Raw genomic sequence first — 18,941 nt, 5'->3', positions numbered from 1 at the left:
TCTCTCCGTTTAACGCAATAGTTCCTCTCTGGTTTCCCAATTGAACGGCTGTAATATGCAACTACCTTCTCCTGTCCATCAACCAGTTTTAACAAAACGCCTCCTATAACATATCCGCTAGCATCTGTATCTAGAATAAACGTTGCTCCTGGAATCGGACATGCTAGCTACTTCTTGCCCCTTCTTCCATTCAAAAGCTTTATTTTTTCTTGTTAGCTCGTGGAGGCTATGGGATACGCTGGCAAAATTTGGTACAAATCGGCGGTGCACAGCCCCAGGAAACTTCTTAACTCATGAAGATTCTGTGGTCTTGGCCAATCCTTCACTGCATCTATCTTTTCATTCGCGGTGCAGATGCCCTTCGTCGTTACTTTATGACCCAAGTATCTAACTTGCTTCTTGAACAGAACACACTTTTTGGGACTAAGTTTCAGACCAGCACCAGCTATTCTTTGGAAAACCTCCTCCAAGTTCTTCAGATGTTCTTCGAAGACGTTCCCAATACGTTGATGTCGTCTAGGTACACTAAGCATGTTTTCCAATGTAGTCCTTTCAGTACCTGATCCATCTCTCTCTTAAAAGTAGCTGGTGCATTACATAGTCCAAAGGACAATACCATAAACTGCCAAAGACCATCTCCGACACTGAAGGCTGTTTTATCCTTGTCTTCTTCTTTCACTTCCACTTGCCAGTAGCCATTTTTCAAGTCCAGTGTGGAAAACCAGTTTGTTCCAGATAGCGAGTCCAGAGTGTCGTCAATTCTTAGCAATGGGTAGCTATCCTTTTTCGTTACATCGTTCAACTTGCGGTAGTCCACGCAAAACCTCATTTTTCCATCCTTTTTCTTTACAAGTACTACCGGTGAGCTCCATGGACTAGCTGATGGTTCGATGACGCCGCTGTCGCTCATTTCTTGTACGATTTGACTCACAACTTCCCGCTTCGCCAGTGGAACACTACTAGGAGCTTGACGTATTGGCCGCGCGTCTCCAGTGTCAATTTCATGTTTCACAACAACATTGCTGCAGCCTAGTTTGGAACCATCCTGGTCAAATATGTTCGCGTACTTTAGGAGCAGTTGTTTTGCCTTACTCTGATAGTCTTCCTCTAGCCCCTCCGTCCATGCCGTGATGTCATTTGAAAGTATTACTATATATGTGAGAAATGCGAGAAACAGCTGTTTTTTTTTTAGTCATAAGCCACCTTTTCATAGGCCGGGTCACATATACACATGTCCTCCGACAGTAAGATTGCTCGACCTTCTTCCAATCTGCGAGATAGAGATTATGGGGCATTCAATTGAGGGAGCCAGCTGTCGTCCCTTGCGGCTGACTCGCTTTAGTTTAACGATTGAGTGGTCTTGGAGATTTGCTCATCTCCTTCAGCTCTGCGTTTACGACCACCCACATTGTTGGAACTATTAGGGTTGGTGTTGCAATAAAGCGCAATGTGCCCTGGCTTTACACAATTGAAGCATTTGACTACATCATTATTCCTCTGCTGCGTACTCTTCAATGCTTCCAAAATTGTGTCTGCCCACTCTGGTCTTTCTACTTGCACACGATGAGCCTTGTATGCCGGTTTACTCAATAGGGAGGCAGTTTCCTGAGTCAATGCATGTGATAACGTTTCTGCGAATGTGGGTTTTGGGTTTGCATATGTCGCTCGCTTCGTTTCAACACCTCGTATTCCATTGATAAAGCACTGAATTTTTAGCCTTTCGGTGTATTCCACGGGTGCGTCCGCATTTGCCAAATGAGCCAACCTTTCATCATCCGAAGCAAACTCCTGCAAGGTCTCATTAGCTTTTTGGTAGCGGTTTTGCAATTCTATTTGGTAGATCTGTTTCCTGTGTTCGCTTCCGTATCGTCGTTCTACAGCAGCCATCAATGCTTCATAACTGTTACGTTCGTTCTCTGGGATGGTCTGTAAGATCTCAGCAGCTGGTCCTTTTAAAACCATGAACAATGCAGCAACTTTATCTTCGGTATTCTAGTTGTTCGCTGCTAATGTCTTCTCAAATCGGAGCTTAAATACTTGGAAAGGAACAGAGACATTGAAGTTTGGGGATTTTACCTTTAGAGTAGACGTTGAAGTGATTAGGCGGTTCAATTGTAAGTCCTGAATCGGATCTTTCAAAAGCATTCATCTCGGTCTTCATTATACTCAGCTGACCAGAGCTCACAGAGTATATTAACTTTGTTCGCATAACGGTAATCCGTAACGGCATAAACTAATCGAGATAGATATAGAATTCTATATATCAAAATGATCTGGGTGGAAAAAGAAATTCATTTAGCCATGTCCGTCCGTCCGTCCTTCCATCCGTAAACACGATAACTTGAGTAAATTTTGAGGTATCTTGATAAACTTTGGTATGTACGTTCCTGGGCACCCATCTCAGATCGCTATTTAAAATGAACGAAATCGGACCATAACCACGCCCAATTTTTCGATATCGAAAATTTCGAAAAACAGAAAAAGTGCGATAATTCATTACCAAAGACGGCTAAAGCGATGAAACTCGGTAGGTGGGTTGACACAGAATAGAAAATTAGTAAAATTTTGTACAATAGGCGTGGCACCGCCCACTTTTCAAAGAAGGTAATTTCAAAGTTTTGCAAGCTGTAATTTGGCATTCGTTGAAGATATCATGATGAAATTTGGCAGGAACGTTATTCCTATTACTATATGTATGATAGGGAAAAATTTGCAAAATCGGATTACGAACACGCCCACTTTAAAAAAAAGCCTAACTTTAACAAAACATTTAATATCTTTACAGTATATTAGTAAATTATGTCAACATTCAACTCCAATAATGATATGGTGCAACAAAATACAAAACTAAAAGAAAATGGCAAAATTAGCGTGGCTCCGCCCTTTTTCCTTTGATTCGTCTAGAATACTTTTAATGCCATAAATCGAACAAAAATGTGCCAATCCTTTTGAAATTTGGTAGGGGCATAGATTTTATGACGTTAACTCTGAAAATGGGCGAAATCGGTTGAAGCCACGCCCAGTTTTTATACACAGTCGTCCGTCTGTCCCTCCGCTCGGCCGTTAACACGATAACTTGAGCAACAATCGACATATCTTTACTAAACTTAGTTCGCGTACTTATCTGAACTCACTTTATCTTGGTATAAAAAATAGCCGAAATCCGACTATGACCACGCCCACTTTTTCGATATCGAAAATTACGAAAAATAAAAAGATGCCATAATTCTATACCAAATATTGGATTGGTTTATTGACGCAAAATATAACCTTAGAAAAAACTTTGTAAAATGGGTGTGACACCTACGATATTAAGTAGAAGAAAATGAAAAAAGTTCTGCAGGGCGAAATCAAACGCCCTTGGAATCTTGGCAGGAATACTGTTCCTGGTATTACATATATAAATAAAGTAGCGGTACCCGACAGATGATGTTCTGGGTCACCCTGGTCCACATTTTGGTCGATGTCTCGAAAACGCCTTACATATACAACTAATACCAATCCCTTTTAAAACCCTCATTAATACCTTTAATTTGATACCCATATCGTACAAACACATTATAGAGTCACCCCTGGTCCACCCTTATGGCGATGTCTCAAAAAGGCATCCACCTATAGAACTAAGGCCCAGTACGTTTTAAATAATCATTAAAACCTTTCACTTGATACCCATATTGTACACACGCATTCTAGAGTCACCCCTGGTCCACCTTTATGGCGATATCTCGAAAAGGCGTCCACCTATAGAACTAAGGCCCACTCCCTTTTAAAACCATCATTAACACCTTTCATTTGATACCCGTATCGTACAACACATATTCTAGAGTCACCCCTGGTCCACCTTTATGGCGATATCCTGAAATGGCGCCAACCTATAGAACTATGGTCCATTCCCTTTTAAAATACTCTTTTATACCTTCCATTTGAAACCCATGTCATACAAACACATTCCAGGGTTACCCTAGGTTAATTTTGCTAAATGAGGATTTTCCCTTATTTTGTCTCCAAAGCTCTCAGCTGAGTATGTAATGTTCGGTTAAACCCGAACTTAGCCTTCCTTACTTGTTTTATCTTGTCGTTCACTAAAAGCCTCCAGCTGCGATGAGAATTTTGTTTTCTGTGCCTCCATCTTTGTTGAAATACGCTCTTCTTGTGCTTCGAGCTGTAATGTTATGCGTGCCTCTTGTTCTTTCAATTGTTCTGCAATTTGTGACGCCATGTATGTTTTCTGTTCTTCCAATTGTGCTTAAATTTTTGATGTTATACGGTTCTCCAGTGATTCCAGTTGAAATGACATTTGCGACGACATTTCTGAAATGCGTGCCTCCTGTGCTTCCATCTTGGATGTCACTGTCGATGTTTGTGCAGATATTGCAGCCAAAATCGTGTTCAAGTATATGCTCGTAACTGTCTGCGATGTTTCGTTTTTCTCTTCAATTTTGGTTGTTGTCGCCATCAAGATGAAAGACATACTCTTCCACATTAATTCCTTCTGCTTCATTTGCCTCTCGTAGTCGTGCCTGAAGTTCGAGTTTGTTGCCGGTTGTATTCAATCCACGGCTCTCCAACTCCTTTTTCAGTTACTGGATCTTCAATTCACTCCACTTTGCCATGTCCTTGTTGTACTTTGCAACTCTGGAATTTATTCAACAATTCCTCTTCTGACACCAATTGTAAAAAATTTAGTTTAACTCCGCTTATTTTACACCTTCTGCAAACGTTCGAGTCGCTAAATTGTCAAATAAATAACTACAATATTCTGTATTGCAAAATGGTCTTTAATAGACTACTTTGATAGTACTTCAGAATAACACTTATACTTCACAACCAATAGCGTGCTTAAATCCAACTGATTACTGGATGCTCAGCTTGCTCTGCTTTTATACTCTCTGTTGCCTTGTCCAAATGTCTAGACGTTTCCTCTTCTAGAATCCTCTACCTGGTCACCAGCCATACGCGCGTGTATTTGTAGTGTGTAACCATATGCGTAAGTATATGTGAGTACTACTTTGACTAATGATGACATGCGTTTGTGAGTATCTCTCTGCTGCTTGTATGTATGTGTGTACATGATGGTTCATGTGTTTATGTAGCTTGCTTTAAGGTTTTTGTTGTTGTGCATTTATTTAGTGATGTGAATATTCGTCACAGTATGTATACTAGGGCGGATCGATTTAAAAATCGCTCATTGCTCTGTGAAAATCGTACTCTAGGGATCAAAATAAGAAACTTTGCCATACCTCTAAAACGAATTCTGATGTCCCCCCTTTGGGTCGAACTTTTGTGTAGGGGCAATTTCAGTTCTACCTGCTGTGTCTTGTGGTGGCTTAAAAAAAACAACACAAGCAATTTTACGATCTGCAATTGTGTCACAGTGATACCTTCATTTTTTAAAACGGTTAAATAAAAAATCCACACAACTATGTTTACGACATGCAAATGCATCACAGTGATGCCTTGGTTTTAAAAGGGTTTTAAAAACGCTAATTTCTAATAATTTTTTTTTAATTTCTTTTCTATTACTAAGTTAAATTCATTTTTTCATTTACATATGTTCTGACTAAATAAATTTCTAAAGAGAAAAATAAACTCCAAAAAAAAAAACATAGGCATTTCAAAGTGGGATTTTTCAAAATTTGCTCCTACGACCCAAGGGGGGGGGACATCAGAATTCGTTTTGGAGGTATGGCTCCTTCGGCAAAGTTTCTTATTTTGATCCCTAGAATATGATTTTCACAGAGCAATGCATAATATTCTGTTAAAAAGAAAGAAATTCCAATTTCTCCAGGAATTTTAACTCTCTATGTCAATCTTGGTATATCCAGTCCTGATTTGAGATCAAAATCGACGTAGATCGGCAGAATATACGCAGAGTAAATTTCTCCGCGTACAATCCGGCTTTATAAAATTGCTACTGCCGAATTATCCAGTTTTATACCTTCAGCTAGCTAATTTGCTAATTTATGTTCATAGAATAAATTCTTTTTCATTGACTAAATTTTCATTACAATAAAATACACCGGGAACTACAGATTTTCGCATTTATTCAGCTTCTTTCAATGTAAGCAACACATTTCATCCCCACAACTACTTTAAATACATATCCATTAATCGCACTTGCCTAAGAACGATTCCAGTTGTGAATCCTTGCTATGCCACAAATTCAAATTCAAAATTAAATGTTCCAATATTACCAAATCGTCATTTATGGTGGAGCATTCGGTGGCTGGCGCTTTCCGCGATTAGCAAAGAAAATTATAGATTCAGTCTAATTAGAAAACACTCTTATTTACATTCTGAATTGCATTGCAAAGGTCCATCCTCCTTCTTAAATTCACTGTTTTATTGTAAAGTTTTTACTATTTTTCTTCGGCTATTCATATTTAATTTCAGTTGGTTGCGGTTTTGTTGCTCGTCAAGATACAATAAGCCATCTAAGTTTAGATATACTCTTTCATTTCGGTAAGTTTAGAGGCAAGTGAATTTTTAATTTAATTAACAGCAAAACCCATTTAAATGTTTTGGCCGAGCTGGCTGTTCATTACTATGGTTGCAGCAGAATTTGGAATTTATTGTTATTGCTGTGCGCGACTTAATATTGTCATTGCGCAGTTTGAGAAAATCGCAGACAATTGAATGCAAATTGTAAGTGTTCTTTTATTTACGAGTTTTTATCGTATATTAAATTCAGGAACATTTGTATGCTTCATGAACAAGTTTTATTTCTTATCATTTAATATGGTACGATGATGAATATCCCGTCAGTTCGGAAAAGAAGCGTGGTACATGTGAGAAGGGAAGACGAATAGATGCCCAAAGGTGAGAGGGGAAGCTTCAATACTGGCTGTTACTAATAATCCTCAATGTGACCAGGTCTCATGAAACAAATGCTAAAAAAATATTTTCAAGCCAAAATGTGCCTTTATCTTTTATTTTATTTCATTAGCCTTATGCGTACATACTTACAAAAAATTTAATTAAAAAAATTTTTTTAAATTATTATTTTTAATACAGTGTAATGTAGCATCTTTGTGATTACTTCTTAGAGATAGATATCGATATCATCTAAATCTTCCTTATTTAATAAGGAGTTTGGTGAACAATCATTACTGTACACACTTTTTCAAAAGATCATATATTAAGTCTCTTAATGCCTCACTGAATATATAAAAGTGAGCTAAATGGTACTTGTTTGCATTATATTTCTTACCTTAGATTTTAGCAAATCCATACCACTACATACGCGTTCCATTTCGGCATAACTAGTTATATGAAAATAATTTTTGCCATTGTTGCTCTAAATCTGTAATCTGCTCCCGAATTCCAACAATCGCTAACAATAAAACTCCATTGGCAAAAAAATCGTACATAAAAATAAATGTATGGCGCGATAACCTCCGAACAGATTTTAGGCCGAGCTTCTCTTCCAATTTGCGTCGTGCTCCTTTCAATTTTTCTTAAAAATTGGAGGAACGGGACTTACTTGTTTTATGCCGACTCCGAACGGCATCTGCAAGGCAGACGAGTTTTCACTGAGAGGTTTTCGTGGCAGAAGTACACTCGAGTGCTTGCCAAACACTGCTGAGGGGCGACTCCGTTAGAAAAATTTTCTTCTAATTGAAAAAGCATTTTTTCTAAAATTTTGATGTTGCTTTGCCCGCTTCGTGAACCCAGGATCTTTGTTGTGGTAGGCGAAGCACGCTACCATCACACCACGGCGGCCGCCAATTAGATACATAGTCTAACTAATATTTGTAAGGATGCACACTCTGATTTCGAATCGCCTGCTAACGTTTTCGTTTCCTGTTGCAAACGTTCTTTATGTACTTTCTGAGCGTTATGCCTAAATGAATATAAGCGTAGTCATTCTATAAAATGCAAACCTTGTCGCTAATAGAAACTTTCACCTTTTGCTACAACTCGGTAAACTTCCTTCGTTGCTTTCATCGTTGGTTGCCCTCACTTTTTGTCACTTGTGTTTTTAACACGCTTATATTAGCTTCACTTGTATGTATGTTTAACTCTCTAGGCTAGGCGCGCAAAGGGGAGTTACAAACAAGTGATTATCACTTATCACCACTTGAATAATGTTTAGGAGACCCATCTAATGGAAATCATTGAAGACTCGGCAGAGGTTAAATAACCCGCTACAACACGTGTTGTGCTTAATAGCGGAGACACAAACCTTTGTTGGATATAGGCTATGATCGGCTGCGATGAATCGTGGACACATATACTCAGTGTTGCCATTTTAGCTTTTTTCAAGCTAGATTAAAGCTGGAGACAATGGTGCTTTATCGGTAACCGTATCGGTAACCTTATAACAGCTGATTCGACCAACCTTATGAGAATCAATGCAATCGATTATTGGTGCCGCTAAAGTCGTAACCGTATCGTAGCCAACCAATTGGGTTTTGGTTTACCGTCGTAACGATAAACAGCTGATTACGTTAGGGATACGGATACAGTGATACGACATACGGCACCAATGACTCCGGCTTTAAGGTCCCATTACTGATACTTAGCATAGACTTGACTCTACTTGGCGTAAACTTGGCAACTTAGCCACGATTATACTCCACTTAGCGCATTTGTATGACAAAATGTCAAAATGAAATGGAAACAAACAAATGGCATCTCAAAATGTAAACGTCACTTAGAACTTACATAGAAAACCAAAATTCAACAGACTTCTAAGTCAATTTAAATGTTGCTAAGTTTTGAGTAATCAGTAACGTGCAATGTTCATTTAACAGAACTTTAAGTGACAGTTCTCAAGTCAAGTCAAGTCCATGCTGAGTATGAGTAATGGGCCCTTTAGCTTTTTTCTCCGTTTAGCTTGAAAAGTTGCTTAGCTTTTTTCAGTTATAAGCTATAAGCTTTTTTCAGTTTTTTAGAAATCGTTTAGCTCCTTTTAGCTTTTTTCAAAATTTTAGAAAATCTAGATAAACAGTTTTATGTAGATTAAGTTTTAAGAACATTGAATGAATTTGGGGTAGATTTAAAAAATTTGAGGGGCTGAGGAACAGGTTGGTGGAAATCGGGCGTAACTTTATTACGGCAACATCAACATTATGTTAACCAAAGGCGTACCGAGAGCGGCGGAAAGGGGCCATATTGCCCCGGGCACTACTCACAGGGGGGGTCCGCAAAGCAGAACTTCCTGGATAAGTTGTATTTTTATTATAACTGATTTCTGGAATAAATTGTCTATAAATGCATGCAACAGGTTTTGGAATAATTGAATGCATATATCTTTTTTTTTCTCACGTTCAACGTTACAATGGGAATTATTAAAAATGCTTTAACAAACGTGAATACGAAACACGGTGGAGCGCCAGAATACAAAGCGTTATCGTCGATGGATTAGAGAATGTAGTAGAACTCTTAGAACAATTAGCAGAGGACGCTAACACCACCAGAAGCGAAGCTACAATTCTGTTGCAAAATATACCAAATTTTAGTTTCATAACATAAGTTCATTTCTGGTATGAAATCTTAAGGAGGATTGATCATGTGCAGCTCAGATTATAAGATCCGGGCATGAATTATATAGAAGCGTATCATGATCTTAAATCATTAGCCACTGAACTATCCGAAATTCGAGACACTCTCTGTGGAGAATCAATAGAAAAAGTGAAGTCTCTTTGTGAAAAATGGGATATTGATATAGTAAGAAGGCGCCGAAAATGTCCAGAGAATCGGCTAGAGATGTTGGTTTTTCCGGGGAATGTGAAATTTCTCGCGTTATGAAAAATATTCTCGCTCGTCTCCAACAAGAAATACGCACAAGATGTATAGGACTAAATGACCTTAAAGTTACCCCTTCAATGTTGGTCGCCTTTTCGTGGAGAAGGGGCTTAAATATCATGTTGAAATCTCCTCTGCGGGGGGTCCCAACACGAGAAGAACTAAGAGGAAATTCCCATATGTCCTACAGCGTCGATGGCGTGCTCAGAAGAACGCATCACTTGTCGCAGGAGATGTGAGGATTGCCGCACCAACTACACCCAAGCCAAGGTGTTGAGGCACCCATCCCGATGGCTGTGTGGTCAGTGGGTGTATATTGAAAAGCTGATATCCAACGGTCCCCTCCGATGCCCGGGCAAGGTCAGTTTATAAGTGCCTTACCCCCGGTTGCTGGCTCTGCCGGGGGCTGACTAACCATTCCATGCAAACTCGTGGGAACTGTATGCCCAAAGCAAATAAGAATAATAAAAAGGAGGGGAAAAAGGGAGCGTTCTGGGAACGCTGTCTGAAGACGATCTTCTGGCGACACCAACAAACTCCTGTGGGAGCTCAACCTGGCGGAGCTGGGTGAGGATGGGTCGTCAATCCTCGGAAGGCGAGCAGGCGAGTCTTAACCCAATGATCAGGGTGGCTCAAAAGTCGCCTCGGATAACCTGCTGGTCCTCCTCAGGGAGGAGGACATTGATGTCTGCCTAGTGCAGGAACCATGGGTCTTGCGGCTTATATGGCCCACGATCGGCCCTCTCCTCCAGAGGAGGTATCGCAAATGGTAGAATAAACAGCCAAGAAGGAGACGGTCGTGATGGGTTGCGACGTCAATGCAAGGCACGCGGTTTGGGGAGCAGCGAGACAAACGAACGGGGTAAGTATCTGTTTGAATTTATATTAGCTAGCAACCTTTACGTATGTAACAAGGGCAGCTCTCCCACTTTTAGTTTTCCGAGTACGGCGAACTACCAGGGGTGGGAGGAAGTCCTTGATATAACACTAACATCTGACTCTCGGGAGCTTACGGTTAGAAACTGGGAGGTGTCGAAAACACTTTCCCTGTCGGATCACAGGTTTATCCTTTTCAACATAGACCCGGAAAAAGAAATAAGTCAGCCGCACAGAAACCCTGAACGGACGTCCTGGAGCCTATTTGACAAGATAGTCAGTGATAGGCTCCATAAAAGTAGGACGCCTATTCAATCTTGACGACCGAGTCCGGTCTCTGGAGAAAAGTTTTCAGGTGGCCTTTAAAGTCGCCTGTCCAATTTCGAGGAGCAAAAAGACCTTCCCACCGTGGTGGGACAAAAATCTCAGCTTCCCGAGGTCAAACCTAAGGAGGGTCTTCAACGACTGTCACTTCAGGAACGATTTCCAGGAGTACAGGACGGCTCTGAGGGAGTATAAGAAAGCCATATGGACAGCAAAATCAAGTCGATTGAGTCCACCCCTGCTTTGGTTGATCACCCTAAATAATATCCTAGGAAAATCTAACACAGGGGGGTTAAGATCGTGGCGTATGCCGACGACGTGGCGATCTTGGTCTCTGGTCTTTTCCCCTTCGTAATGAGCGAAATCATGGAAAGGGCCTTGGCTAAACTCAGCAGGTGGGCACAGGGATGTGGCCTTAGGTTATATCCCGACAATACGGACCTGCTTCTCTTCACGAGGAAATACAAGCCACCTGCCTTCAGACTACCATTCCTAAATGGCCAGCAACTAAACCTGTCATCGAGTACCACGTATCTGGGGCTAACAATTGACTGCAAGTTGAATTGGAAAGTATGCATCGAAGAGCGGGTACGGAAGGCCTGCATCGCCTTCTATGCCTGCAAATCAATGTTTGGTAAGAAATGGAAACTCAAGCCAAGCATGGTACTTTGGATGTACGAGGCGGTGGTGCGACCGGTGCTTACCTATGATTCCATAGTCTGGTGGGAAGCTCTAAGTAAGAGCTATTTTCTCACCAGCCTGCAAAAAGTTCAGCGCACTGCGTGCGTTGGTGCCATAGGGGCCGTACGCACTTGCCCACAGCTGCTTTAGACCCCATTTTGCACTTGCTTCCGATTGATTTGCATATACTTTGTACATCGTCACAAACCGCACTGAGACTCAGGAAGTCTGGGTGTTGGAAGGATACTCAGCAAGGGCATAGTAGTATCCTAAAGAAACTTCCGGATGGTACATGTAGTACCGAGACAGATTACTACCCTAGCAAACTGAAGTTTGAGTACGGTTGTAATGCCGCCATTCCAAGCAGGAACGAGTGGAAGAGAAACCGGGCATAAGGGTCGACGACATCCAAATCTACACTGACGGCTCCAAGATGGAATCGGGAGTGGGGGTCGAGTCTTCTCTGAGTCCCTAGATTTGTCTACATCATTCAGACTCCCATCGCACTGCAGCGTGTTTCAAGCAGAAATCCTCGCGATTTGGCAAGCCTGCAAATCACTGGAGGGCTTGAATGTAGCTGGTAAAGTTTGCATCCTGTCGAATAGGCAAGCAGCGATAAAAGCGCTTTCCTCGCCACACATTAACTCAAAATTAGTGTGGGCTTGTAAGCGACTCATATCCCAGTTATCCACCAATCTAGAACTACACGTTATCTGGGTCCCGGGTCATAGGGGGATAGAGGGTAACGAGAAGGCCGACGAGCTAGCACGCAGGGGCTCATCGGAGATGAACGAGGAAATAACCAGTGTCGAAGTAGGCATACCCTTAGCAGTAGCCAAGGGGAATATCCACAGCTTCTACTTGAAGAAAGCAAAAACAAAGTGGAATAACATCACCACCTGTGCAATATCAAAATCCATTTGGCCAAACTATGATGGAAAGAGGACAAGAAGTCTTCTGAACAAATCCAGGGCTAACACACGCAAACTGATAGCAGTCTGCACCGGTCATTGGGCAGTAGGTACGCTTGCGGAAAAGATGGGCACTCCGTATAACGACTACTGCAGAAGCTGCAAAGATTCAAATGCCAGGGAGACAGTAGAACACTTTATGTATAAATGCCCGGCTCTAGCTAGAGCCCGGCTAAGGTTCCTTGGAACCCCGTTTCTAGAAGACCTCAGAGGGTTATCTGTGATAGCAATCCCGAATATTCTTAATTTTATCAACAACTCTGGCATGTTTGTAATACATTGACCGTTATATTCCGTAGGTTTTTAGACGAGTTACATGGCATCAAAATGGCTTTAAATAGCTACTTGGGCGACCAGAGTCGCAGCCATTTTACCTACCTACCTAAATTATTTTACTTTAATATTTGGATTTCTCTTAGACGTTGGAAATTTGTTAAACAAGGATAATAACGACTTAGAAAGAAATTGTGAGAACTTGGGTGAATTTTATAACACATATTTCGATGGAACAGAACTTTTTATCGAAATATGTGACTGCAAAATATTACTTCGCAGTAGAAAAGAAATCGAACCTAAAACTCCCATAATATTACTTACTTTTATAATCTCGTATGGAGAAGATGTTTTTCCAAACTTGCGAGTGACACTTCAAATACTCTTGACAGTATCAATTGGTAGCTGTGAAAGTTGGAAAAAATATTTTCCCCGGGCGCAAGAAAACCTCATTACGCCACTGATGTCAACAGTCATAATATTTATTTGAAAGATACCGTTGTTTGTAAGGCTTATATATCATAAAAAGTAAAACTTACGTAAGGAATTATTATAAGCCATTGTCATGTGTCATGAAAATATTCCCTTCAAAAACTCATTTGCCAGATATCGTTTTGAGTCGGTGTAAAACCCATACCAAAAACTTGCAAAAGAGGTTCTCACACTGTGTACTGTAGCGCTTACATCCTTCGTGGATTCTTTTAAAGGACAGAAAGATTTCCTTATTGAAAATAGTTTTATAGGCGTTCTTATTTTGCAAATAAATAACCCTTTACCTCAACAAACATATTACGAAAACTTATATACCATAGTGGAGTTTTATTTATCATGTATCCCTTTTAAATTAAAACACAGATAGCATCTGCCAACTATTTTCTTTTATATTTTATGAAATTGGAGTAAAAATTAATTAAATTTTTTTTTAAATATTTATTTAGCCCTTTTTAGCTTTTTATTTCTGTCAATCTAACCTTTCTTCTGGAAAAGTTCTGGATACGCTGCACACTCTTAGTGGAGAATAGTGTAGAGATAAAATGGAGGGACACATTTCAGTTGCAACTGAGCACGGTTGCCACACCATGTTTTCGTTTGGGACCAAAATTCGTCTTAAAAAGGACCAAATTTTTTATTGGTATACAAATAGTTCGGCAATTCGCAAGAGTGTCGTGATCGTTGTAAAATACAAAATTTTAGGATGCTTCAATGGTTTACTATAACAAAAATAAAATGTACTTCATGCCTATCTATGTCTTTCACCATCCAAGCGTTATAAACCTAGTTTTACTCACAAAGCCCTAAGTTCCATCATTATGTTGTTGATTGCAATGAAATAATACCGAGACAATTTTAAAGTAGAGATGTTGCATGAATGAAAAATAGTGTGAAACAAGATTCACGAAACTATAGTAGGTCATATTCACCAATCACCACAGCAGAATGTGTTAAATTACCACTGTCTGTATTTGTTATTTAACAATTATTTGTACACTTTTTTTCACCAATAGTGTATTTCGTGAGCTTAAATTATGTTAAAAATTGTGTTAAAGTTTGTGGTGTGGTGACCTACTAGAATTTTGTGAAGCTCCACTGCTTTCCACTGAAGTTCGCGCATGCAACATCTATATCTTCAACAAGTAAGGAAGGCTAAGTTCGGGTGTAACCGAACATTACATACTCAGCTGAGAGCTTTGGAGACAAAATAAGGGAAAATCACCATTTAGCAAAATGAACCTAGGATAACCCTGGAAGGTGTTTGTATGACATGGGTTTCAAATGGAAAGTATTAAAGAGTATTTTAAAAGGGAGTACGCCAAAATTCTATAGGTGGTCGCCATTTCGGGATATCGCCATAAAGGTGGACCAGGGGTGACTCTAGAATATGTGTATCAAATGAAAGGTGTTAATGAGTATTTAAAAGGGAGTGAGCCTTAGTTCTATGGGTGGACGCCTTTTCGAGATATCACCATAAAGGTGGACCAGGGATGACTCTAAAATGTGTTTGTACGATATGGGTTTCAAATGAAAGGTGTTGATGAGTATTTTAAAAGGGAGTGGGCCTTAGTTCTATAGGTGGATGCCTTTTCGAAATATCGCCATAAAGGTGGACCAGGGATGACTCTAAAATGTGTTTGTACGATATGGGTATCAAATTAAAAGTATTAATGAGGGTTTTAAAAGGGAGTGGTGGTAGTTGTGAAGGCGTTTTCGAGATATCGAACAAAATGTGGATCAGGGGGACCCAGAACATCGGGTACCGCTACTTTATTTATATATATAATACCACGAAAAATATTCCTGCCATGTTTCCAAGGGCTTTTGATTTCGCCTTCTCTTTCATTTTCTTCTACTTAATATGGTAGGTGTCACACCCATTTTACAAAGTTTTTTCGAAAGTTATATTTTGCGTCAATAAACCGATCCAATTATAATGTTTCATCTCTTTTTTCATATTTGGTACAGAATTATGGCATTTTTTTTTCATTTTTTGTAATTTTCGATATCGAAAAAGTGGGCGTGGTCATAGTCGGATTTCGGCTATTTTTTATACCAAGATAAAGTGAGTTCAGATAAGTACGTGAACTAAGTTTAGTAAAGATATATCGATTTTTGATCAAGTTATCGTGTTAACGGCCGAGCGGAAGGACAGACGGTCGACTGTGTATAAAAACTGGGCGTGGCTTCAACTGATTTCGCCCATTTTCACAGAAATAAGTTAACGTCATAGAATCTATGCACCTACCAAATTTCACAAGGATTGGTAAATTTTTGTTCGACTTATGGCCTTAAAAGTATTCTAGACGAATTAAATGAAAAAGGGCGGAGCCACACCCATTTTGAAATTTTCTTTAATTTTTGTATTTTGTTGCACCATATCATTACTGGATTTGAATGTTGACATAATTTACTTATATACTGCAAAGATATTAAATTTTTTGTTAATTATACCACTAAGAGATAAGAGGAATGTTACAGTTATGTATTGTAATTTAGAATATATGAATCGGGCTCGATCGGATCAGCATATTCTGGTTCTAGGCCGACTGCTATTATATAAATACAAAATGTAAGGCGCGATAACCTCCGAAGAGATTTTAGGCCGAGCTTCTCTTCCAATTTGCGTCGTGCTCCTCTTGATTTTTTCTTACAAATTAGCGGGACGGGAGTTTTCTCTGAAAGCTTTTCATCGCAGAAATACACTCGGAGTGCTTGCCAAACACTGCCGAGGGCCGACATTTTTTCTTCTAATTGAAAAAACTTGTTTCTAAAATTTTGATGTTGCTTTGCCGCGGTCACGCTACCATCACACCACGGTGTCCGCCATGTATTATATCCCTTGACATACTTTAGTAAATAATAACTTGGTAACATTAGTAATGCATCATGAATTCAACTGTCAAGAGCTTTTGCGGGATCTTCTGATCAAGTTTGTATGATATATTAGAAGGGCATATGTTTTACTTCCGACTCTCAATGACAAATCAATAGCGCATATGCAAAGAACAATGGATTTTTAAGGATGGAAATACATTTAAAAGTATTACGATCACTTCCAAGTGTTAGGTTAGGTTAGGTGGTAGCTGCCCTGATAAGGGTAGTTCACTACTTGCTATATAGCCTCATTCCAAAATATTTCGTGGAGTTGCATATGTTTACTTGCCAACTAAGGGAAACAGTGTACGTGGCTGTGGCTAAGCTTAATAACGCGCCGCTCCTTTTTCTGTCTGAAAAACCCCTAAGTGTAAAGGTTCGAATCTCAGTGGCGTTAAGTTAAATCGATATTTATTATATATGTATATTAGAAAACCCGGCAGACGTTGTTCTGCCTTAAATTTGGTTTATCTGCATACATTTTAATAAGCTTTTTCCGTCTAACTCTGCCCTCCCCCTCTTCACTTTTTCCTAATCCTTTTATTCACTCCTCCCTCCGTCTTTTTCGCTTCATCTATCTCCATCTTCGTCTCATTTTATCTCTTTCTCAGTCTCAGTGTCCTTCTCTCTTTTCTCTTCTCTCAAGTTTTTCTCATTCTTCTTCATCCCTTATTGCCAGTCGCAGCTTGTGGTATGTATTTTATTCCAGTCCCAGTCCGTCTCTGGTCTACTTCCCGAAAAAAGGATCGTAAATACTAATATAGGCAAATTTATATACCAAATTTCAGACAAATCGAATAGGACGTATGTAAATAGGTATGTGGGTATTATTAATTCATGTCTTTATTTCGACTTCGCATGCATATATATCAGTTTTACCAGGTTGATGCGACTAAATCGAATATCACAATGAAAATTACTTTAAAGCTCTCAGCAACAGCTTTCAATTGATATCCATATTACACACACATTCTAGGGGTATCCGGGTCCACGTTTTGACCTATATCTCGATACCCTGTGCGTCGATCGCAACCAAACCTATGGAATAACCACCACGTGAGGTATACGCAAATTATGTGAAAGTGTGAACAAAATCGACCAACGCATCTCTTCAAACACCCGCGACCAACTAACACACATATTAGCCTTTCTTTTTATATACATACACTAGCCTACCCGGCAGACGTTGCTCTACCCTAGCATTGTTCTATCTGCATAACTTTTAAGCAGTTTTTACCTCTCACTCTCCCTTCCTTTCTCTCCTCTTTTTCCTTGTCTTGTTATTCACTCTTCCCTCTACCAATCGCTTTTTCTGCGTCTCTTTTTCCCTATACGTCCTTTCCCTCACTAATTTTCCGCTTAATCTATCTTCGTGTGTAACTCTATCTCTTTTTCCTTCCCTCTTCCCTCTAGTTCTTCTCCATCCCTTTTTTCAGTCGTATGTTGTATATACAAAAGGGGTGTAACAGCAGGTATAAAAACAGCCAAAGTAACAGGAATATAACAGCCAAATTCGTTCTGTTAGCATAAGTATTTCTACCTTGAGGACTTTCAAAATATTTTTGCTATAATGAACACTTAGTCCGACTGAATAAAGGAAAGAAAAAGTTATTGAATTATTTCGGTCAAACCATTTATGAGTATTAGCTAAAATATTTTTCAATTGAGGTTTTTTAAAAAATTTTGCCGTACATGATCCCTGAATCAGATCGAAAATAACAGAGAAAAAAATATTAAAATCGGTATAGCCGTTTTATAGCTTTGAACGTGCTAACGCACACAAATTCATTTTTATATATGTGACCCGGCCTAGGAAAAGGTGGCTTATGACTCAAAAAAAAATAATGCAAAAGAAAAACTACTAAGAAACTGAAGAAATGCATTGTTTATCTTTAACAGCTGTTTCTTTTTTGAGTTAGGTGCCACCTTTTCATAGGCCGGGTCACATATGTGTATAGATTACAGCAACTGGGAAACAATTGTTTTGGTACTCTCAAAAGCGTTTTGGTCCGAAAAGAAATTTATTTAGGCCGACATCTGGCAAAATTATTTCCATCCACTCTGATTCATACACTGGTGCGTAAAACAAACAAAGCCGCAGGATAATAACAACGAAACTCGTACTATTAGCTAAAATATTGACAAATTGAAGATTTTACAATTGTTTTTTTTTTCCTGTAAATGAACAGTCAGTCCGATCGAAATAAAGGAAGGAAAAAAATTTTGAAATCGGTCAAACCGTTTTTGTGTAATAGCTAAAATATTTTTTAATAGAAGTTTTTTAAATAACATTTTTTTGTCGTAAATGATCCCTGAAGCAGATCGAAAATAATAGAAAAAAATTATTGAAATCGGTGTAGCCGTTTTTCAGTTTTGAACGACCTAACGCACACAAATTCATTTATATATATATATATATATATATATATATATAGATAGATTACAGTATTCTTGGGAAAAAGTTGTATGGTGAAAATATCACAGCGACACCTTGCATCACTTTTCTTTCAATTTATATCCCTACTTAGAAAAATGTTGCAAATAGGAAGTGTAAAATGTAAACAGTTAAGACGCACACCTTTATCAAAGTATAAAAAGAATCTGTAGAGAATAAATAGTCTTTTTTACAAAGGGTTAAAATGCTTCAAGGAAATACCTGAATACACAAAAAATAGTGATAATAACTTGTTTAAAAAA

Source organism: Eurosta solidaginis, chromosome 1 (assembly GCF_040869045.1).
Source record: "Eurosta solidaginis isolate ZX-2024a chromosome 1, ASM4086904v1, whole genome shotgun sequence".
In the NCBI taxonomy this organism is placed as follows: domain Eukaryota; kingdom Metazoa; phylum Arthropoda; class Insecta; order Diptera; family Tephritidae; genus Eurosta; species Eurosta solidaginis.
The sequence above is the reverse complement of the archived record's forward strand: the minus strand, read 5'-3'. Positions refer to the sequence as shown.